At 33.6% G+C, this 25,909-nt stretch overlaps 1 pseudogene; it reads left to right on the forward strand.

Annotated features, from left to right (window-relative positions):
- The window catches only part of LOC114368208, an 80,472-nt pseudogene extending 63,270 nt beyond the window's left edge, over window positions 1-17,202 (forward strand).
- Window positions 17,203-25,909: the final 8,707 nt, after the last annotated feature.

Here is a 25,909-nt window from a genome sequence, read left to right on the forward strand (position 1 = left end):
TGACTCAACTCTAAAATGCAATATGGTATCATTCGTCAGGAAATAGCCTAAGCGTGTCCACATGACACTCTCACTTAGGAAAACTAGGAAGCAAGTATCAAGGTCACCCTGTCGTGCGCAGGCAACTTCCCCCCATGGTGATCAACCTGAGTGATGGAAGCTTGCTTGTGGGGCTTCTATGGAGGTTAGATCTTTGAGCTTCAATGAGGTCCTTTAATGGTGATTTTCCACCATGGAGATGCAGCGGAAAACAAAGGAGAAGAGGTGAGAGGAGGCACCATCCACTAGGGAATAAGCCATGGAAGAAGGAGCTTCACCACCAAGATGAGCCTTGGATAAGAAGCTTGGAGAGGATGCTTCAATGGAGGAAAATAAAGAGGGAGAGAAAGAGAGAGGGGGGAGCACGAAATTGAAGGAAGAAAAAGGGAGGGAAGTTGAACTTTGAGTTGTGTCTCACAAGACTCTCATTCATCAAAGTTACAACAAGTGTTACACAAGCTTCTATTTATAGACTAGGTAGCTTCCTTGAGAAGCTTTCTTGAGAAAACTTCCTTGAGAAGCTAGAGCTTAGCTACACACACCTCTCTCATAACTAAGCTCACCTCCTTGAGAAGCTTCCTTAAGAAGATTCCTAAAGAAGCTAGAGCTTAGCTACACATACCTCTCTAGTAGCTAAGCTCACCTCCTTGAGATGAGAAGCTAGAGCTTAGCTACACACCCCCTATAATAGCTAAGCTTACCCCCATGACAAAAAACATGAAAATACAAAAAAAAAATCCTTACTACAAAGACTACTTAAAATGCCCCGAAATACAAGGCTAAAACCCTATACTACTAGAATGGCCAAAATACAAGGCCCAAACGAAGGAAAAACCGATTCTAATATTTACAAAGATAAGCGGGCTCATACTTAGCCCATGGGCTCGAAATCAACCATAAGGCTCATGAGAACCCTAGGGCCTTCCCTTGGATCTCTAGCTCAATCTACTTGGAGTCTTCCACCCAATGGTATTATTAGGCACCAACTTGTGTGACCTCTTAATGGTTAGAAGGCTCCTTGGAGGTCAATCTTGTGATCTATCTCAATCCCAAAGAGAGAACATATTTCATACAAGATGCAAAATTTTAGATAAAACTTGTTCTCTCATTATGGATAGTGGATCTTGTTGCAATTGTTGTAGCCCAAGATTAGTTTCCAAGTTGAACCTCACTATCATTCCCCACCCAAAACCTTATAAACTTCAATGGCTCAATGAGCAAGGGGAAATGATAGTTAACCAACAAGTGAAGGTACCTTTCTCCATTGGGACATATAAGGACGAAGTTAATTGTGATATAGTTCCCATGGAGGCAGGACATATTCTTTTAGGAAGGCCGTGGCAATTTGATAGGAAGATCATTTACAATGGCCTAACTAATGAGATTACCCTCACCCATCTTGGCACTAAATTTGTGTTGCATCCTCAAACACCTTCACAGGTGGCCAGAGATCAACTAACTATGAAAGATAAGAGGTATGAGGAAGAAAAACTAGAAAAACAAAAGAAAAAGAAGGATAGTAAGGCCTTGTCTTCAAAGGCCAAGGGGAAGGAAAAAGAGGAAAAGGATTCCTCCAAGAAGATTGTTAAGAAGGAAAATCATTTTGCAACAAAAGGTGATATTAAAAGAGCACTCCTTCTTAAACAATCTTTCTACCTTCTCTTATCAAGGGAAACATCCCTTAGCACTGCCACAATTCCTACATTTGAGACCTTACCCCCAAAGGTCCAAGAACTCTTACATGAATTTGGTGATATATTTTCCAAAGAGATACCCCCTGGGCTACCTCCTTTAAGGGGAATAGAACACCAAATAGATTTAGTCCCAGGAGCAAGCCTTCCTAATAGGCCAGCCTATAGGACTAACCCTCAGGAGACTAAGGAGATAGAGTCTCAGGTTAAAGAATTGTTGAAGAAGGGCTGGGTCCAAGAGAGCCTAAGCCCATGTGCTGTGCCAGTGTTGTTGGTGCCCAAAAAGGATGGTACGTGGAGAATGTGTACAGATTGCAGGGCCATCAACAACATCATTGTAAAGTATAGGCACCCCATTCCGAGACTTGATGATTTGCTTGATGAGTTGCATGGTGCCAATATCTTTTCAAAAATTGATCTTAAAAGTGGGTATCACCAAATCAGGATGAAAAAGGGTGATGAGTGGAAAACCGCTTTCAAGACCAAGTTTGGTTTGTATGAATGGCTAGTGATGCCTTTTGGGCTCACTAATGCACCAAGCACCTTTATGAGGCTTATGCATCATGTCTTAAGGGATTTCATAGGTAGATTTGTAGTTGCTTATTTTGATGATATTTTAGTGTATAGTAGGAGCATAGATGATCACTTAGGACATCTCAGGCAAGTTCTTTCAGTCCTTAGGAAAAACACCCTCTATGCAAATATAGAGAAGTGTACTTTTTGTGTAGACAATATAGTTTTCTTAGGGTTTGTAGTTGGTAGAAATGGGGTCCAAGTGGACCCTGAGAAAATCAAGGCCATCCAAGAATGGCCCACCCCAAAAAGTGTGGGAGATATTAGGAGCTTCCATGGGTTGGCAAGCTTCTATAGAAGGTTCGTTCCTAATTTCTCTACAATTGCATCACCTCTCAATGAGCTAGTAAAGAAGAATGTGGCATTTACCTGGGGTGAAAAACAAGAGCAAGCCTTTGCTTTGCTCAAAGAAAAGCTTACTAAGGCACCTGTTCTAGCTCTTCCTGACTTTTCTAAAACTTTTGAGCTTGAATGTGATGCCTCTGGAGTGGGAGTTGGAGCTGTTTTGTTACAAGGTGGGCACCCAATTGCTTATTTTAGTGAAAAAATTCATGGTGCCACCCTTAACTACCCCACCTATGATAAAGAGATTTATGCCTTAATAAGAGCACTCCGAACTTTGGAACATTACCTTGTTTCCAAGGAATTTGTCATTCATAGTGATCATCAATCACTTAAGTTCATTAGAGGGCAAAGCAAGTTAAACAAAAGGCATGCAAAATGGGTAGAGTACCTAGAGCAATTTCCATATGTTATCAAATACAAAAAGGGAAAAACAAATGTGGTAGCTGATGCCTTCTCTAGGAGACACATATTGTTTTGCTCCCTAGGAGCTCAAATTTTAGGATTTGATAACATTAGGGACTTGTATGCTTTAGATGTTCTCTCCCATTTACAAGAGTTGTGGGAAAAAGGCCCAAGATGGATACTATTTGGCTGAGGGGTATTTGTTCAAAGAGGGAAAGCTTTGCATACCCCAAGTAACCATCAGGAAATTACTTGTGAAGGAGAGCCATGAGGGTGGGCTCATGGGCCACTTTGGGATAGACAAGACCCTTGTCTTACTCAAAGAAAAGTTCTATTGGCCCCATATGAAGAAAGATGTCCATAAGCATTGCACTAGGTGTGTGGCTTGTTTACAAGCCAAGTCTAGGGTGATGCCTCATGGGCTATACACATCCTTACCCATTCCATCTGCACCTTGGGTAGACATTAGTATGGACTTTGTCCTTGGGCTCCCTAGAACCCAAAGAGGTGTAGACTCTATCTTTGTAGTGGTGGATAGGTTTAGCAAGATGGCACACTTTATACCATGCCACAAGGTGGATGATGCTTCCCATATCTCAAAACTCTTTTTTAGGGAAGTTGTGAGACTCCATGGTTTGCCTAGGATCATTGTGTCAGATAGAGATGCTAAGTTCCTTAGCCATTTCTGGAAAACATTATGGGCTAAGCTAGGAACTAAGCTTCTTTTCTCTACCACTTGTCATCCACAAACTGATGGGCAAACAGAGGTAGTGAATAGGTCTTTATCCACTCTTTTAAGGGCTCTTCTAAAAGGCAACCATAAGTCTTGGGATGAGTATCTTCCTCATGTAGAATTTGCCTACAACAGGGGGGTTCATAGAACCACCAAGCAATCCCTTTTTGAGGTTGTCTATGGGTTCAATCCCTTAACACCCTTAGACCTCATTCCCCTCCCACTTGACACTTCTTTTATACATAAAGAAGGGGAATCTAGGTCAGAGTTTGTAAAGAAGTTGCATGAGAGGGTTAAGACCCAAATAGAGAGCCAAACAAAGGTGTATTCAACTAAGGGCAATAGAGGAAGAAAGGAGCTAGTTCTTAATGAGGGGGACTGGGTTTGGCTCCATCTTAGGAAGGAAAGATTCCCTGCTGAAAGGAAATCCAAGCTCATCCCTAGAGGGGATGGACCTTTTCAGGTCTTGGTGAGGATCAATAATAATGCCTATAGGTTGGACCTCCCAAGAGAGTATGGAGTCAGCACCACTTTTAATATTTCTAATTTAATTCCTTTTGCAGGTGGTGCTGATATAGAGGAGGAGGAACCAACAGATTTGAGGTCAAATCCTCTTCAAGGGGGAGGGGATGATGCAATCCTCCCTAGGAAAGGACCAGTTACCAGAGCCATGAGCAAGAGGCTCCAAGAGGATTGGGCTAGAGTTGATAAAGAAGGTCTTAGGGTTCTCATGAACCTTAGGGTAGATTTTTGAGCCCATGGGCCAAGGTTGGGTCCACTCTTCTTTGTAAATAGTAGAAAAAAAAAACTAAAAAAAAAGACTCAACAAACCTCTAGCTTTGGCACTTGTGTTCACACTAATTTTCAATTGAAATTTCCAATTATAGAATAAATTTTGAGCCTAAACAACAAGCACACTTCCCTTTCACCTTTTTTTTGTCTGGATACTAATTTTCCTGCCAACTTGTGTGATTTTTCGTATTTTTTTCCTTTTATCCAAATCACTTGTTTCTTTTTTTCTAACTTTATTCCAGATGTCTAGAAAATTCAGTGAAACTTTTAGCTCTAAATTCGAAGTAACCAATTCTCAGTAATTTTTACAAGTTTGTATGTCCAAGCTGCCAGCACCAGCAATTTTTTTTTAAGCATGGTATATTGATTGCCTTGGGCTTACTTTCAACCTTCCTATGTATGTTGAACTCAGTAGTATTGTTTACCACAGTTTTAGGAGTTCAATATTCACTTAGGATCAACATTTCAGCCATCAATTCAATCACCAAAACTCAAATTCACAATAGACACAATCATAAGGAAACCTAAAAGTTCAAGAAAAGGTTCACAATCAAAGACTCTCTAAGAATTTTGCATGAATATGTTAAGGACTAATTAACATGAAAGATTTGACTCAAATCAAATAATAGGCTAAGAGAATTTCATACACTCATGAACAAATGAGTTAGACAAAGAAACAAGAAAATAAAATTCAGCACAACATAAGAAATCTTATGTGACAAGTTTCATGACTAGACATGACTTCTATGACAAAATTACAATAGGTGAACAAGTCACTCTAGATTTTTGAGGTTTTCTTCTATTTTAATATTTTTGTAAGAATTTTATGGTTTGAGTTTCAGCCACAAAAAATAACAAGAAAAAACTCAAAGGAACCTAAACTCTACACAATTCATGGTTCAAGAACAAGAACAAGAAATTTGAACCATAGAAAATCAAATCTAGCTTCTATAGCAAGTTTAATCGGTGGAAACTCTAAAAAATCATGTTAAAAACATTTAGCACAAGACATGTGAGGAGATACATGGATAAAAAATGAAGAAACAACAATGGAAGAGAAGGTAAAGCAAAAAATTAATGGAGGTTTAAGGAGCACCTACTTGAAGCTCTTGTGCTCTGATTACCGCTTGATGGAAGCTTGCTTGTGGGGCTTCTATAGAGGCTGGATCTTTGAGCTTCAATGAGGTCCTTTAATGGTGATTTTCCACCATGGAGATGCAGCAGAAGACAAAGGAGAAGAGGTGAGAGGAGGCGCCATCCACTAGGGAATAAGCCATGGAAGAAGGAGCTTCACCACCAAGATGAGCCTTGGATAAGAAGCTTAGAGAGGATGCTTCAATGGAGGAAAAGAAAAGAGGGAGAGAAAGAGAGAGGGGGGAGCACGAAATTGAAGGCAGAAAAAGGGAGAGAAGTTGAACTTTGAGTTGTGTCTCACAAGACTCTCATTCATCAAAGTTACAACAAGTGTTACACATGCTTTTATTTATAGACTAGGTAGCTTCCTTGAGAAGCTTTCTTGAGAAAACTTCCTTGAGAAGCTTCTTTGAGAAAACTTCCTTGAGAAGCTAGAGCTTAGCTACACACACCCCTCTCATAACTAAGCTCACCTCCTTGAGAAGCTTCCTTAAGAAGATTCCTAAAGAAGCTAGAGCTTAGCTACACATACCTCTCTAATAGCTAAGCTCACCTCCTTGAGATGAGAAGCTAGAGCTTAGCTACACACCCCCTATAATAGATAAGCTCACCCCCATGACAAAAAAACATGAAAATACAAAAACAAAGTCCTTACTACAAAGACTACTTAAAATGCCCCGAAATACAAGGCTAAAACCCTATACTACTAGAATGGCCAAAATACAAGGCCCAAACGAAGGAAAAACCGATTCTAATATTTACAAAGATAAGCGGGCTCATACTTAGCCCATGGGCTTGAAATCAACCCTAAGGCTCATGAGAACCCTAGGGCCTTCCCTTGGATCTCTAGCCCAATCTACTTGGAATCTTCTACCCAATGCCCTTGCGGGATAGGATTGCATCACTGAGTCTCAAGGAAGTTCTAAACCGAATGACATGCCCCCAAGTACATGTATTTTTCCTCATGAAAAAATACGAGTACTTACTAACAAAGTTTATACTATTTTCATGCAAAATAAAGTATGAAACATGAGCATCATCGATGCACTGACCATGAATAATTAAAGATTCTAAGTCATCCCCTTCTTTCTCTAGGGATTCTTAAAACTCTTTAAACATTATATTTCCCCCTCCAAGGATATCCAACATGGTCATTGCACCACCCATGTACATACACAACATACAGCATCACAATGACATCATCTCATCTCAATGTCATTATCAACATCAATATCATATCATCTCAATATTATCATCAAAATTAATATCACCTCATCTCGACATCATCATCAACATCACAAGCAATCACATTCCACATACATACATATAAATTCATGTCTGGGATTCACATTCCCTAGGTCTTCCGACAACATAAACCTAATACAACAACAATCCATAATATCACGAGACTGATATTTTAAGGAAAATACTAAATTAGAGAGGAGAACTATGGGATTCAAAACAAACTCTTATGTCCATTTAAAATTTAATAAAGAAGTAAATAGAAGAACAAATATAAAATTTTGGGCAGAGTCTCCTCTATAATTAAGACTTTTCCCAAAAATTTCAATCATTACAACAACAACATTATTGAAAATTTCAATCATCAATAACAAATATATCACATCTCATTAGTTAAAAGCACAATTTTTTTTTTAAAACCAGCATGCACATCAATAACAAATATATCACATCCCAATAGTTAAAAACACAATTTTTCTTGAAAACCAGTATGCACAGGGATAGACATACATCCCCATAATTGGATTCCTTGCCCCAACTATGGTATCAAAAGATGTAAACAAAAAATAAACTTCCCTCACCTATCTATATCTCTTTGTTAGTTCCTTGCGGCGTTGTTCTAAGATCTCTTAGGTTCACGTCCGTTAGTTCAAATGCAGAGCTCTATATACCAAATCAAAGATAACTTAGTATAGATTTCAAAGACAAGGTTAATATCAAATTTTGGGGTTAAATACCCATTCAATTTCAAAAGGGACTAAAGGGGTGTTTTGAGATCCATATCAAAGAGACGTTATTCTGAAATTCTGATCACGCCACTATGACTAGGGTTCATCAAATGCTACGAAAACAAAGTCTATTTTATAAAAAGGAAACTTTTGCAATGTCTCATTTCCAAGGGTTTTTCAAAGGAAGTGTAAAAACATCCAATAATGGTACCCAAGTCATAAGAGATGTAAATATAGGCTCAAACTAACTAGGAGAAGGCTAAGAAATCACGGTTACCTTGAAGAAACCGCGAAAGGAGGATTGGAGGCTTCATTCTCTACCGAATCCTCGAGTTGAGTTTTGATGATTCTGCTCCAATTAAACTATTCTTCTTCGTGTGGTGGTCCGGTAGCAAGCAAAGGCAGCTCATGGCTGCTTGTGGCGGTCACTGGTGGTGGAGAAGGAGGTTGGGGGTGTTGGGGGAGGGTTTAGGGGAAGAAATGGAGATAAAAATGGTTGTTTTACACTATTAGATGTAATTGTAGCCTGAAAGACTCGCCCAGGCAAAATTTGGCTCACCTGCGCAAGCTGATCTAGCTCAAATTTGCCTGGGCAAAATTTGGCTTGCCTGGGTGAATTCTACTCCAACAAATTTTACCGCTTCAGTGAAAATATCATATATCCTACTCCACATTTTATGTGACAAATCCCAACGGTCAAAACATCCAGAATTGAGTTGCAAGCCTAGAGACGAAACATGAAGGTGATCCAACTGTTAACGAATCCAGGATCATAGTTTTAGTGGAATAGGTTTAGGTAAAACTTGAAATCTCATAATTTCAACCTAAGTCAATAAAAGTCCACATAACTCAATATCCACATCAAGCAAATCACACATGGCTAACTCAAAAAATACCTTAACTCATCCAAATTAATCAAGTAATCAAATAACACAAGAAAAACATCAAACATCTATTTTTAGTTATCAAAATTTCAAGGCGTTACAAGAACTCTCAACTTTTTGGGCTGGATCTTGGCCAGTGGCTATAAAGATGGCAGAAACAATGTTACTAGCATGAGCATTAAACCCACCAATAGCATCGGAGACAACAGAACCAACAAGGTTTTTGAGCATGTTAAGCTGTACCAGGGCAGACACGTTGGTCTTCAATACCTTCTGCACTAATTCTTCTTTGATAATTGCTTCACAAACAACCAATTTCCCACGTCCCTCGATCCAATTCACCGCAGTAGGTTTCTTGTCTGAACAATAATTTCCTAAAGGAGGAAGTCAGTAAACAACCATCACATTTTGGTCTAATCCTCCCAATAAAACAATTTTAGCATGCCCTGATTATAGACAGAACCATATTTTTAAGTAAGCTAAAAATTAACACAAATCAGACAATTTTTATTTGATGAGATGTTATTGGAATTTTTAATTTTTGCATCAGATTCAGATAAATCATTCAATGGTTTAATTAACCTAACATAATAGCATGGTAATATTGCACCACTCAGTATAAGAGGTGAACCATTCTAGATGTGACTACAGCCACCTTAAAAAGCATGGTGAAGTTATCATGACTGCCATGGAATGAGATATCTGGTTCCCAAATTTATGGTTCTAAAGGAGTGGAAAAATTGATGATAACCGAAATTTCAATTTTACTTCACCATTCCTCAAGCTCAAACAGATCATTTTACCAAATTGTCCACTAAAAGGATAAGTTCATTGGTATTTTGTCTCCCCCCTCCTTTTATTTTACTCTCGAAAATTTTATGAACTATAGCAAAACAAAATTTATTATAGAGATTGGCCTTTACTAATTCCTTCATAATGAAGCAAAAAAAAAAGCCTAATAGTGGGGATTTTGATAGTTTGCATGAAGTCCTAAGTTTAAATCTCATTATCGCTATTGTACAATGAGATAGAAGCTTAATGGAAACAATGGGCATAAAGACCAAAAACAATGTAGGGGTTTATTATTTTCTTCCTTGGATGAATTCTACTTCACAAAAAATAACTGGATAAAAGAAACAAAAATTAAAAACCAAGGATGGTAAATGCATTTAAAAAATTTCATGAGTATTACCATTTGTTGTATAACTTGTAACGGCTAATGAGTAATGACTTATTTCTAGCCAAGAACATATTTACCCTTACTCCCAAAGTCACACATACACAAAGAAAATGCATTCACATATTTTCAAGCCCCCGTCATAGATTAGAAGGTACAATAATTCACCCCTTCAAATAAATAGTAGTAATTCTCAACTACTTCCAAGCCATGCAAACTGACATTTTAATTGCATAATATTTGATAAATAATTTCATTGCACATGTAAAAGCAGAGTTGTAGTACTTGTCTATGCCCAATGTTTTTGCGATAGTGTTTCTTCCTTTTATATTTGAAGACGATTACTTTGGGTTCTAGACCCTGCAATAAAAATAAAATGGTTAAGGTAGAAGTTTTTTCTTTTAATCCTATATCTGGAGAAAGGAAACAAAAAGAAAGAGGTGTACCTTCTCTTTCAGTGTTGCATATACTACAACATTTGTTACAATTGGTTTCCCAATGTAGCAAGATGTATCAGTGCCAACAAGTAAAACCTTGTGTAAGGCAATCTGTCGTTCCAAACAACTAAAATTAAACTAATAGTAAAATAAGATTTGAAAATCACAATAGGTATTCATCTAATATAATCACGTTAACTGGTGTCACCCCTAACCACTTGTAAATGATTTCATTCTGTAGCTTAGGCAAAATTTCCTAAAAAATACTTTTGTATAGGAAACCTTAAAATTACAGGTAGGAGTCATGGTTCAGATCATTAATCAAACTCAATTATATATTGACATCATATACGTATAATCAGGTAAATTTTCATGATAATCAATCTTCCAAAAAAGGGAATAGAGCATTCATATTTTCGCAAGCATCATACGAGCCAAAAGTTTAAAACATCTAAATTGTCAGTTTGTTACATATATGTTTTATGGTGACTACCAATTATACCACAATAATAACAACATATGGTATTTTACTCCCCAAAAATTGAGATGTTGTGATTCATGTGTTTATGCATATATAAAAACTATACTGGCATTCACCATTATTCAGTTAATTATTATTAAGTTGCCATCACATTCAAATGGAAGAAAATTTTAGCAGCAATGTCTACAGAGAAAGTGGTGGTAGTAAGCTAATGATAGTCAAAATAAAATACATAAAACAAGTAATGACTGAGTTTAAAGAATGACGCAAAATTGTGGCTGATGAGCTACAAAAAAGGGTAACCTATATCTTGGCTTGTTGAGCCATGCTAATTTGAAGAATTACATCATTTTTAACTAGAATTTGAACATGTTTCTACATATAAAATTGAAATTCCATAGTGTTGGATCAAGTGGCCTCGAAATAATTAAGAAGGGGGGATTGAATTAATTATGAACGTGTCTTGACTAATTAAAAATTATCCTTCTTAATGTTACTAGATTCAATTAGGCTTTACAACTAAGTTATGAGAAAGTAAAGAACAGAAAAAATAACTTAGACAAAAGTAAAGCAAAAATAAAAAGTACACAGCGGAAATTAAAGAATGTAGGGAAGAAGAAGACAAACACAAGATTTATACTGGTTCGACAACAACCCGTGCCTACATCCAGTCCCCAAGCAACCACCGGTTCTTGAGATTTCCAATAACCTTGTAAAATCCTTTACAAGCAAAGATCCACAAGGGATGTACCCTCCCTTGTTCTCTTTGAACAACCAAGTGGATGTACGCTCCACTTGAACTGATCCACAAGAGATGTACCCTCTCTTGTTCTCAGTATCACAACCCAAGTAGATGTACGCTCTACTTGTACCACAAAGGATGTACGCTCCAATGTGTTAAGACAAAGAATTCTTAGGCGATTAGTCCCTTGAATCTTTGTAAGGGGAAACAAAAGATATCTCAGGCAGTTAGTCCTTTGAAATCTTTTGTTTAAAGGGAAAGGGAAGAATCAAAAGAATTATCAGGCGGTTAGTCCTTTGAATCTTTTGTCAATAGGGAGAAGGGAGAATCAAAAGAATTCTCAGGCGGTTAGTCCTTTGAACCTTTCGGCAAGAGGAAGAAGGGATGAAAAGATAGCACACTTTTGTTTTCTACAGAATTTCCACTTGCAGAAAAAACAAAGTTTTGAAACAAAGTTTAGAAAGCTTTTTGGCATAGAAAAAGCAATGGGCAATGGTTAGAGAAAGATTGTGAAAAATAATTGTTTGGAAGAATATCATACATATTAAACGTGTGCCAAAGTCATGCTTTTATAGACTCTTCATGTCTGGTCAAAGAAACCATTGGAAGAGTTGTGACTTTAGAGAAAACCATGTTAAGAGTTATAACTATTTACTTTTTCTTCAAAATTGTTCACTGGTAATCGATTACCACAAAGGTGTAATCGATTACACAATGTGTTTTATGAAAATTTGTGACTCTTCACAATTGGATTTGAATTCCAACGTTCAAATTCACTTGTAATCGATTACTAATATAGTGTAATCGATTACACTATTTGAAAATCATTTTGGAATGTTGCAAACCATTTGAAAACCAAATTGGTCACTGGTAATCAATTACTGATAACTGGTAATCGATTATCAGAGAGTAATCACTCTGGTAACTTAGAAAATTTGAGAAAATTCTTTTGTAAAACAAAACTATGCTATTTGGTTTTTGAAAAAATCTTTTAATACTTATCCTATATGAAGTCTTGACTTTTTGATTCTTGATTTCTTCTTTTGAATCTTGAATCTTGGATTGGATTCTTAATGCTTGATCTTGAAGTCTTGAATCAATCACTTGGGCTTTTGGCATCATCAAAATTGCTTGGTTCATCATCATGAAGCTTGCTTCTACACATAGCACTTCAAATTTTCTTACCCAATAAGAAAAAAAAAGAAAAAAAAGGGAAGTTAATATTTTAAATGGGAGGTGTGATTGAAGAAAGTGATTGTGTCAAAGATGTTTTTGTTTTGGTGTGATTTCCCAAGACTTTGATTTAGGGGTACTTGAAATTTGGTCTAACCATCTAAGTTTAATAAAGTACTCAGATTCATATGCTTGAGGTAATATTATACCACTCCTAACATAAGCAAGTTATGGAAACTTATGCAAAATGGTAGAGACAATTGATAGTTAGATAACTCTTTAATATAATTTACAACAAAACATTTGTTAATGGTGTTAAGAGATTTGTTTCAAACTTCTTGATATTCCTTTTACCATCATCTTTGTAACATCTAAAATAGATGAACTTCTGATAATGATTGGGATAATGGTTTCAGTCACATGGCAAGTGCTCATTGTTGCAGTTCTTGCTATAGTGGCCTCAAAATATGATCAGGTAATTTTTTTCCTAGCCCTGCTCAAATGTAGTAATGATTGTTTTGTTATTTTACCTGTGCTTTTTTTTGGATGAAGGGCTATTATCAAGCCTCTGGTAGAGAAATTATACAGATCAATGGAACTACTAAAGCTCTTATGAATTTTACAACTGAGACATCACTTGGTGGAATTACTATTAGAGCTTTCAACATGGCTAACAGATTTTTCAAAACCTACCTTAATCTTGTTGACGCAAGTGCCACACTGTTCTTTCATTCCAATGCTGCTATCAAACGGTTATTTCTAAGGATTAAATTAATTCACAATTTGATACTCTTCATTGCAGCTTTGCTACTTGTTCTACTTCCAAAGGGATATGTGGCCCCTGGTATTGTTATTCAATCATTACTCAACAAAATTAGCGTATATTACATTCTCATGTTATGTTCATATATTCGAATTTATTTCTTGCTTATAATTTCTAGCAATTTTTTGGGTTTGTCTAGTTACAGGCCTTATAGGAGTTTCTCTCTCTCATGCTTTTTCATTCACAACAACTGTAGTTTATCTGACTCAAATGTTTTGTAACTTATCAAACTATGTAATCTTTGTTGAAAGAATCAAGCAATTCATTCACATACCAGCAGAGCCTAGTGCAATTGTAGAGGATAATAGACCACCACATTTTTTGCCTTCCAAGGGTAGAATAGATCTCCAATCTCTAGAGGTAACAAACTAACCAAATATATACTTATGTGATTGCGTCTCTTTTCCACCTTTATCCATGTTCATGACAAATGAATTCAAGTCTGATTCTCTGATGTAGCTCCAAGTAGAGCTTGTTGGCCTTAGATCTTCTTCATCAATGAAGTCCTTTGCTTCTTGAAATTCAATAATTATGATTAGTGAATTTCAGCTATGGTTTAGTCCACTAATCCAAGATCAAGTCCAAGATTCTCCACCAAGTGTGCTTAGGTGTCATGAGGCATGTAAAGCATGAAGGACATGCACAAAGTGTGACTATATGATGAGGCAATAGGGTGTAGCAAGCAAATGCTCACCTCCCCCTTAGGTTGGTCCAAAAATTAATTGGATTGGGCTTCTCCCAATTCAATTCAATTTCTCTCCCAACACACACATCAAATAGTGTACTTAATGCATATGAAATTACAAAACTATCCCTAATACAAAAACTAGTCTATGTGCCCTAAAATACAAGGGCTGAAAAATCCTACATTACTAGGTACCCTCCCTACACTAAGGAGCCCTAAATACAAGACCCAAAAATAATGAAATCCTAATTTAATATGTACAAAGATAAGTGGGCTCATACTTAGCCTATGGGCCCAAAATCTACCCTAAGGCTCATGAGCACCCTAGGGTCTTCTCCAGCATCTCTGGTCCAATCTTCTTGGAGTCTTCTATCCAATGCCCTTGGGGAGTATGATTGCATCATTCTCTATACAACAATTTCAGATTAGATATCAGCCAAATGCTCCATTAGTTCTTAAGGGCATCTCTTATAATTGCTTTGTTTCGCTTAGTTGAGCCTACCAGAGGTGGCATTCTTATTGATGGTATTAATATATGCTCAATAGGGCTAAAAGATTTGAGAACAAAGCTAAGCATCATTCCTCAAGAACCAACTCTTTTCAAGGGCAGTATTCAAAAGAACTTGGACCCTCTATGTCTATACTCTGATTATGAAATATGGAAGGTAAATCAACTGGCTCTACAATTGAAAAAACATGTAATAAAGTGAATTGTTTTTCTCTACTGCTATTCACTAAGCAAAGGTTTTGTGGGCTTTCATTTTTACAGGCTTTAGAGAAATGTCAGCTGAAGGCAACAATTAGTAGTCTACCAAATCTCTTGGATAGTTGTGGTGTCTTAAATCTGTGAACTTGAAGCATACTCAAAGTCACAATAAGCAAACTCTATATTAATTGATAGGGCCAGTTACATGAATCAATCAATAAATATAGTTAGTTCCTTCAAATTATTTGCAAAACTGTATTGTCGATCCATACCATTTTGTGTAATTTGGAATGATCCCGTCACATATAAGATGTGATCTTATGTCATTTATTGATTGGTGTCTCCCATTTCCACTTTTAACACATGGACAGAAAAATTTCCCATGCAAAGATAGTGCATTAAGCTGAGTAAATTGGAGGAATTGTTCACCATTTCCATACACGTCACTAATGTGTGATGCTTTCATCCAACTTCGATCCGTGTTTCCCCTTTGCTATGACACTTCATAAAGTTATCTGACATGCATGTAAACCTTACTTTTTTCATTAGAGGTGTGGCTCTATCCCATTTAGGAAGACATTTTTTTATAGTAGATTGAATAGTACAAGTTACTTGTATTTTCTAAATTTGCCAAAATTTTGGCAGCATTTCGCATAGGTTCCCAAGTACACGAGATGAAAGTAGTGACATGTCATCATCCACCACATTCAACTATGCACTCAGAGAACAAAGTGAAATGCACTATACCAAAATATCATCAAATTTAAGAAAAGGCAATTAACCTATACGTATGAATCTACTATAAAAAAATGAGTCTTTCCAAACTGTCCAAACGGATAATTCAAGATTCAATACATCGATTAATGCAAACTCTCTATATTAATCGTTGTATAGATTCTCAAATGAGAAACTAAGGTTCACTCGCAATGCACATAACTGCTTATATAATACAATAGTCATATATCAACAACCATGTAATAATCACCGGTGTGAGTCAAACAAATACATACCTTGAAATATGGTCACTAACAATAGCAACGAGTGCGATGAGAGCAGTGGTATGTTCTACACACAGTCAATATTGAAGTACACTGGTCGTAAAAGAAGAATTAACTTCCTAAGTTTTTGTCAAAAACTTATACCTACAACCAAAAAACATTGTTCGAGATTGAAACCTAATTAAGGTTAAATAATGTAAACCAAATTCTTTTTTCAATTGCTTGTGTAAGGCCAAGCCAATATAGTCAAACAAATAAAATGAAAAACAAAACAAATACACTAGCATATAAGTGCAAGAATGCATTATAAACATGTCATGTGACTACAAACGCGATGATTAAGGAATGAAGTAGAGAGTAAGAGAAAAAAATATGAGCCAAATCCCAAGGTCGTGTTTCCCCTAAATACATTTTTTCATCAAATGGAGATCATATAAACATCCCATGTGACTTGCAACTTGTTGTTTGTATATCAAAATATGTTTGAATACAACGATACATGAGTGTAGTTCAACATTAATTAATGGGAGCATACAACACTGGAGGTGTGGCCGTAGGTACCTTTTTAGTATGGTTTGGTGCCTTAATTCGGTGTGGAAGTTAACATGATCCAGAAGACCAGCCACATGAACATCTGATCAAAAAACTTCCTATGGATTTCAATTGTATCATGGATTAATTGTTTGTGTGTAATTGTACTTTTTTTATATGTGATTTTGTATATTTTTTTATCAAATGGTACATAAGTGTTGTTACAAAAGTTGGAATTATGTAATTCATGGTGGCTATAAACAGATGATTGCCTAATTAAACATTGACTTTTGTGTAATTTTCTTGTTTTCTATCTGTTAAATCCCACAAGTGATACATACATAGAGTTTAATTTTAATAAATTGTTGGAGGTTCTTCAGTCAATTGTGACTAGGATTGGGTGTTGCTGCCAACTAAATTTAAGTTGACAAAATTAAATATTGATTTAAATGTACTAAGTTTGATAATTTTATAGAATTTTCCTAGAAAGAAATAAGATTTAATCCTAGTTAATCAGGCTTTAATTCTCACCCTCATGGTGAAATTGTTGTCAACCATATTAGTCATGCTATACGTATTATTATTATTTTCAATTCAGTGATTTGGGATTGTATAAACTGTTGGAAATAGTTAATTGCAGGTGAAACATGATGACACTAGTGGAACCAAACGGTCTCAAGAGTGCACATTCTGTAAAAGAGGCTTGACAAATGCTCAGGCTTCAGGGGGCCATATGAATATCCATAGGAATGACAGAAAGAGAGGAGATCAAGGTCTCCAAATTGGCCCAAATCATATTAATGATAACATTCATCAAGTCAAGAGAGAAAATCAGAAAGAGAGTGAATTGGACTTGGAGGTCAGACTTGGCCATGATCCATACTGAGAAACGACTATTTTATAATTTAAGGTAATAATTAGCGTTTCTTTTTATGTGTTTAATTGGATAGGTCTTTATATGATTCTACAAGACATTACTTGAAGCACATATCAAAATCTTAGATGAAAATCCGTGGGTAAATTTCTTTTCTCCTAAGACATGTATAACAAATGGAAGTATTTGAAAGTTGATATCAGATTCTTTATATATCAGGTTGGATGCCTACAAACTAAGGTACTATGTCAAAAATGAAAACTAATAGTGAGGTAGTGAGCTACATAAATTTTATTGTTGTAGTTTACTATATATTTACGTAAGAAGTAGGAGTACTAAAGAAAAAGGCAGCTATATGCTTATAACCTTCGCGTGTGCATTTGATAGTTGAATATATATATATATATATATAATTGGAGCAACAATAACCTAGGTTTTTCTTCCTTTGCTTGTATTTCTTATGTGTGTTTATTCTTCTTGAATAAGATACAATTAACAATGTTTAGTGTTACATTCAATTTATGATACTAATTGTACTTTACTTGCCTTCCTGTGTTTCTTTTCACCCAATTGTACCATTCAAGTTTTATAAGGCAATATATCATGTTGTGTGAGTTTAAGTTTGCAATAGCACATGTTTTTTCGTTTAATTTTGAATTCTAATCAAGATTAATTCATACTAATCGCAGGTTTGTTTTGATTCGTAGACAAGATCACAATACATTCTCTCATATGCTTCCTTGTCAAACATTGTAATTGAACTACATATCAATCACACTGCACATCAGCACATGCTATGACTGTCATTGACTAGCTAGGTTTGAATTTATTAGGGTGAATTAAAGTACCTCTAGTCCTACTTTGTAGAATCAATCAGCACTAGCATTAGATTTTTTCTCTCATATTTCAGAAGATCACAGCAGCATAATAAGTAATGAAGCCAAGGACAAGAAAACAACCTTAAGCAATTGAGAAATCTAAGTACAGGAGGGGAGTTCCTTAGAGAGCTATTGAAATTATGAACCTCCTTTCAATTGGGACCATAAATAGACTTAATTGTGTTCATACAACAACTGCAAGAAAGAAAGAAGATTGAAACAAGTTGATGAAGGTAGCTATTGCCTCAGTGTGTGTATATATATATTATATTTATATTTATATATATATATATATGCTAGAGCTGAATGAAGGTAAAATGAACAATTGAAACAAGTTCATGAAGCTAGCTATTGGCTCGGTAACTTCATATATGGGGAAAGGCTACAAAATAAATAATTGGTGTGATATTAAGGAAATTGAATTATGATTACTCGAGGAACCAAGAATGAAGGGAGAAGCAAGGTAGTTAACTAGCACATAAATGAACAACAAGAATGAAAGAAAGTGAGAGAGTGAAGGATTTTTGTGTGCAAAAAATTTGGGAGCGGTCTACTTATTTAGAATGGCACATGGACTCACATGGTTCTTGCTTTGCACAGAACGAAGTCTCTCCATATGCACTACAAAACAAAGACACAAAAACCCCACTATAAATGTTGTGACATGACTCCACCTCTAAAAGAAGGGTACTCTTTTCCCTTTGCTCCTCCAGCCATGGTCTCCCCTACAACCATTATTAAAACCCGTTTTCCCTTGACTTCAAATCAACACAGCTCATCCTACTCCTACTACTCCATTGCAAGCACTGTACTAAAGAATCAATTGTTCTCTTATCATCTCATGTGTTTACACCAATAATAATAAAATTGAAGAAAATTTCACTCAATTGGATGAACAGAGTGGGTTGTCATAAATCCTGAAACCTGTCTTCAATTCCTACTAGCACAACATTTTATTTTATTCAATTTTAATCTTAATTGTGTGGTTAAATTTAATTTTATTCAATTTTAACAAGAAGGCTAGGCAGACCATTTAGGCATATATTTATATTAACTTGAAATTCTTGAGATATACATAGCAGCTTCCACCGAGCAGATTCAAAGAAATAGGCTTCAAAAGATATACACCATAAAGTAAAGCTAACGTGATTAAAAGAAAAATGGTTTCAGATGGACATGGGGTTCTCAGAACAAAGAATGTAGATCAAAGTCCACATTGTTTCTCTTAATCTTTCTAACCTAAATTCAATATCGGTGGTATCAACAACATTGAAACATGATGACATATGTTCAATATGATCAAACTATGCAAAAGCTTGCAAAGGTTAATACACTACCTGACATGGAGGATGACATTCGTCGTTGGCTGCAGCACCTAAACTCAAAAGGGACCACACCCCTCAAAACTAATTGTTTATAAGTTTCCTATAAGCACCACCAGAAAAACATATGTTTCATACTACATAACTTACACTGACTAAATATAAATAGAAATGGTAGAGCTTCCAAGTTCACAACTCCAGTTTTTAACTTCAATAACTTAATCTTATAGTAACATCTCGCACCTATGCACATGTGATGCAGCTAGAGTTATTTCCGAAAATAAGACACTCATACAAACTTGGGAGGTTGACGTCGGTTGAAAACAACCATAACAGAGGAAAACTTGTCACAGTTCGATGACATGGCAACGCGACGAGGATGACACGTACGACGGCCGGTGACTGACGGAGACCGTGACCACAGTGAGGGCACAACCAAGATGCAAACAAAAAGCTGCGGGACAGAGGGTGATTGAGAGAAAGAAATTAAAGGGTTCACGTGCCCTTAAATGACGCGTAGAACGACTTTGTTCTTATAAAATGTTGTAGAATTGTCATTTCTACGACGATTATCCTTGACCCGTCGTTGTACGCATCATTTGAAGATGGTTTTTGTAACACCGTCTTTGTTTACAAACACCGTAATTACAAAAATGACAAGTGCTTCCTAAAATGATATTTTTTTTAGTAGTGTTGATTAACACTTTCTTTCTTTTAATATGTTTTAGTTTGCTTACAATTAATAATTGACACTTTTTGTGTAGGTAAAGAGGAGAATGTTCTTATGGCAATGCATCATCCAATAAAGTTGTTGAGGAAGAGGGATTGAAAACGGAAAAGATAATCACCTATTACTTTAACATCACATAGCAACTAATTATGGACATAATCTTACTCTGTCTTTTTTATAATTTTTTTATGATCTCTTTGCATTTTTTTTCGTTTCTTATTTTGATATTGTGTTGTTACATTTTGATAATTATTGTTCAAGTTTTGCAAACATATCTTTCTATTTTTTCTTTTACTACTACTATATTATCATTGCTTATTATTTATTAAATTTCTTCTTTGTTATAATTTTTTATAATTTTTTATGTACTTTACTTCACATAAAAGATTTTTCTACTTCATTTTATTCTTTTGTTTACACATATTGATTATATAATTCATTTTATACTGATTTTTTTACAAATCTGATTATTTTTAAAAATTATTATTACAACATATACTAAAAAAATACATAAAAATTAATTTTTATTCATTTTTCTCCTAAATTAAGAATATATAAGTCATGTCTATTTTTTTTCCTTTATTATGCTTATATTAGTTTTTAAAACTTTAACATTATAATTTTTAGGTCTTATGAATTTAGACCTTAATATTAATAATAATAATAATTTATTTTATAACCATTAATTATAAGACATTATGTTTTTATATAATTTCATATCATAAAAATGATAAGCATCCATTAAATATCTAATATATATATATATATATATATATATATATATATATATATATATATATATATATATATATTCAACAATAATGAAATTAATTATAAAATTAAAGTTTTCTTTTTTACTCTACCTAGAATGAAATTAATCCTTGTAATAAAAATTATTTTAAAATGATAAATATTAATCGTTTATTCAAAATGACTAAAACAATCATTTAAAAATAATTAGCAGTTGTATTTAAATAATAAAAACAACACTATTTCAAAAACAAAAACATAAAAAAAATATTTTTTTAAAAAAATCTTTAAAAAATTTAAAATCAAACAAAAAAAAACAAATGATGTTAACATAATATTTATAATAATGACCAAACAAACATTGAATTTAAAAATGATAAATTTATATTTATATATATTTTTTAAATAATAAATATAAATTTGTTATATCTATAAAACATGCAATAATAATAAGACTAATATTGTTAATCATAATGTCTTTTTTAATTTAATAAAAAAATAAAAATAGTAACATGTAATAATATTAAAAAAAAGAGTAACACCTATAAATAATGTTTTAAAGATAAATAATACTTATATCAATTAAATTATAAGATTTATAGATTTATAACTTTAAAACTCAGCAAGTAATGAAATACAAATTAAACAATAATATATAATAAACAAATCTCATTTGCATTGATAGACAATATTCAATTTAACCCATAATAAGGTTAACTAATTAAAAACTTCAAAAATATAATATAAATAAAACTAATATTTTTAAAATGATTAAAATATCATTTAAAAAATTAATTTTTGCATTGAAAATATTTAAAAATTATTAATTATCAACACACAAAATTCAAGTACATATAAACATAATATTCATAATAACAAAAATGAATACTTAAACTTAAACATTTATAGATTTATATTGATTATATTTTTTAATTTATACATTTTATATAGATGTTACTATTAATAATTAGAAAAATAAAAAATAAAAATGAATTTCATTAGATTCAATACTTTTAGACAAACAACGTAACTCATCGATTAAGGATGTAATTAGTTATTTTTTTCAATTTTAATATAATTATATTTAATATGCTATTAAATATTTTAAAAATATATTTATTAATGTACATATGCAGTTTTATATAAATACTAACTAAAAATATAAAATTTAATCAAACCCATGCATGGCCGGATTTAACATTTTACTATTTTACACACACACACACAAGTCTATTTTTTGAGTTGATTACTTCTAAGTTATATTTCATGAACAACAACATTAATTAAGAAAAAATATTTTATTATTGCTGAAAAGTATAGTATGATATACTTATATATATATATATATATATATATATATATATATATATATATATATATATAAGTAATTTTATAAAAATGTAATTAAATTTAAAATAATTTACATTTAAAACTACATATTTTAAAGTAACTAATCTATTTTTAAATCGTGAGATGTGAACATTACTAGCTAGCTATATCATTTACTTAATCAACAATAATGTACATTTAATGAAATTAATTATATTAAAATTATTATTTAATGATATTAAAACAAAGAATAAACCTGTTTTTAAATTAAATATTATTTATAGCTATTAATTTATATTAATCTATATTACTGTTTTCAAATTGGCCATTAAGATAATGTGGATTGTATCCTCTAATTTTTCTCTACATAAACTTGAGTCAAATGTTATGGACGGAGTATTTTATTTACTCTTATTTTAGTAGTTTCTCTTATTATAATCCTTTATCTTTTGAAATTTGATTTTAGACTTATATATCAAACTTTAGATAGATGTACTATATATCACCAACATCCATTACTAGAAAATAAGTCTTCTACGTCGGTTATTTAGGACTTTTAATATACATTATTAACTGATGTTGAAAGTAACGACGTTGAAAGTATTATCGTTAACATCGATTTTTGAAAATCGATGTTAACGTAAAATAACAACATCGGTTATTTAAATGTTATATAATAAGAATTACACAAAAAAAGGTATATATGTTCATACGAGCCTTGGCAGTTAACATCGGTTTTATATAAAAATCGATGTTAACTACCAAAGTTAACATCGGTTTTTGTAGAAAACCAATGTTAACTTCCAAAAAGTTAACATCGGTTTTCAACAAAACCGATGTTAACCGCCAATGTTAACATTGATTTTTTAAATAATCGATGTTGTTATCATATGTTAACGTTGGCAGTTAACATTGAATTTTTTAAAAACCGATGTTGTTTGTGTAGTTTAACATCAGTTTTTTAAAAAATCGATGTTGTTATTAGGAATTTTTTTAATACACTGTCTGTTTTTTCAATAAACCTCAAAATTAACCTACAAATTTTAAATCAGACTACACAGCATAACAACTATAATTTGCATTCTGTTTTGAAACAGTTTTTAGCGGAAAAATTCCATGACAAATTTATTAATAACTATGAATAAAGAATATTCACTGTTAAGGAAACATGAATTGTAAAAAATGTAAAGCAAACTAGTAAACTAAAATTACAAATTTGCCTAACATCCTAAGTTTCATTTCTAACTTTTGTGGAAGCAATGACTTCCAAGATTATTTTGATGATGCCAAAGAATCAAGAGTTAAACAAATTCTAAAGATTCAAGAATCAAGTTTCAAGAATCAAGATTCAAGAACAATCAAGATCAAGATTCAAGACTCAAGATTCAAGAATCAAGAGAAGACTCAATCAAGATAAGTACTAAAAACGTTTTTCAAAACATTGAGTAGCACAAGAATTTTTCACAAAATCATTACCAAAGAGTTTTACTCTCTGGTAATCGATTACCAAAAGGTAGTAATCGATTACCAGTAGCCAACATTATTTTCAAAGTTGTAATCGATTACCATAATCATGTAATCGATTACCAATGTTTTAAAATGTTATATTTCAAATTTCAAGAGTCACAACTAGTGATAAAACATTTTCAAATCATTTTAAACTTGTGTAATCGATTACACAATACTTGTAATCGATTACCAGAGTTTCTAAACATTTTGATTTTCAAAATTTAAACATGAAGAGTCACATCTGTTGATGTGTAATCGATTACACCTTGATGGTAATCGATTACTAGTGATTGATTTTGAAAAATAAATTTCCAAAAGTCACAATTCTCAAAGTGACTTGTTTTTGAAGACTTTTTCAAAAGTCAAAACTTTTTTAAGTGACTAGTTTTCAAAAGAGTCATAATTTTTAAAAGGTGACTAGTTTTAAAGAAATTGTCAAGAGTCACAGACTTTAAACTAGAGTCATCAAGTGATTATAAATATGTGACCATCGCATGAATTTCCTAACAAGTTTCAGAACAAGTTTTTTACAGAAATTTCTGATTCATTTCTCAACTTCTTTCTAAGAGTTTTTGTTCAATACTTTCTCTTCCAAGAAAAGTTCATTGTTCAAAAACTTGTGATATTCTTCTTCTTCATTCACTTCTTCCTTTGCCAAAAGAATAAAAGGACTAACCGCCTGAATTCTTTTGTGTCTCCCTTCTCTCTTTCTAAGAGAATTCAAATGACTAACCGCCTGAGAATTCTTTTGATTCTTCCCTTCCCCTTAAACAAAAGATTTCAAAGGACTAACCGCCTGAGAAATCTTTTGTTTCCCCTTACAAATATTCAAAGGACTAACCGCCTAAGAATTCTTTGTCCCAACACATTGGAGGGTACATCCTTTGCGGTACAAGTAGAGGGTACATCTACTTGGGGGTTGTTATACTGAGAACAAGAGAGGGTACATCTCTTGTGGATCAATTCAAGTGGAGGGTACATCCACTTGGTTATTCAAAGAGAACAAGGGAGGGTACATCCCTTGTGGATCTTTGGCTTGTAAAGGATTTTACAAGGTTGAAAGAAATCTCAAGAACCGGTTGGTTGCTTGGGGACTGGATGTAGGCACGGATTGTGGCCGAACCAGTATAAATCTTGTGTTTGTCTTCTTCTTCCCTACACTCTTTAATTTCCACTATGTACTTTTAATTGCCGCTTTACTTTTGGGTAAGTTATTATTCTTTACTTTCTTAACTTAGTAGTAAAAGTCTAATTGAATCTAGTAACATTAAAAAGGTTAAATTTTAATTAGTCAAGACACATTAATAATTAATTGAACCCCCCTTCTTAATTATTCTGAGGCCACTTGATCCAACAAGTGGTATCAGAGCAGGTTTCTTGTAGAAAGTTTAACAACTTCAAGATAAATGGCCTCTTTAAATTCTCTATTTTTCAAAAGTATTTTCAGGAATAGGTCAAATTTGAAATCATTTCAAGATTATGATGAAGAGCAAGCCAACTTATGTCTCATGACAAAATCTCATGAGAATAACAAGGAAGAATCTATAAGGAAGAAGTGGTACATCGACAGTGGATGTTCCAAGCATATGACGGGAGATGTATCTAAGTTTACAACCATTTCCCCTGAGAAAGGTGGGCATGTTACATACGGTGACAACAACAAAGGCAAAATCATTGGAGTCAGCAAAATAGGTACGAGTTCCTCTACTCCTATTGAAAATGTGCTACTTGTAGAAGGTTTAAAGCATAGCCTATTAAGTGTTAGTCAATTATGTTATAGAGGATATAAAGTATCTTTTGATTCTGAAAAATGTGTTATCAAGCATGAACATGATAAAGATATTGAGCATATAGGGTTCAGAGAAAATAATGTTTACATGATTGATCTGAAACAAAAGTCTGAAAATGATAGATGCTTTCTAAGTAAAGATAGTGATCCTTGGTTATGGCATAAGAGAATTGCTCACATTAACATGGATCATCTAAATAGATTACTCTCAAAAGACCTAGTTGTTGGTTTACCAAAATTAAAGTTTGAAAAAGATAAATTATGTGATGCATGCTAAAAAGGTAAACAAACAAAAATATCTTTTAAATCTAAAAATATTGTCTCTAACACTCAACCATTACAACTATTGCATATGGATCTGTTTGGACCCTCTAGGGTCATGAGTTTTGGTGGTAGTTACTATGCCTTAGTA

The sequence above is a fragment of the Glycine soja genome, chromosome 9 (assembly GCF_004193775.1).
Source record: "Glycine soja cultivar W05 chromosome 9, ASM419377v2, whole genome shotgun sequence".
NCBI classification, from domain to species: Eukaryota; Viridiplantae; Streptophyta; class Magnoliopsida; order Fabales; family Fabaceae; genus Glycine; species Glycine soja.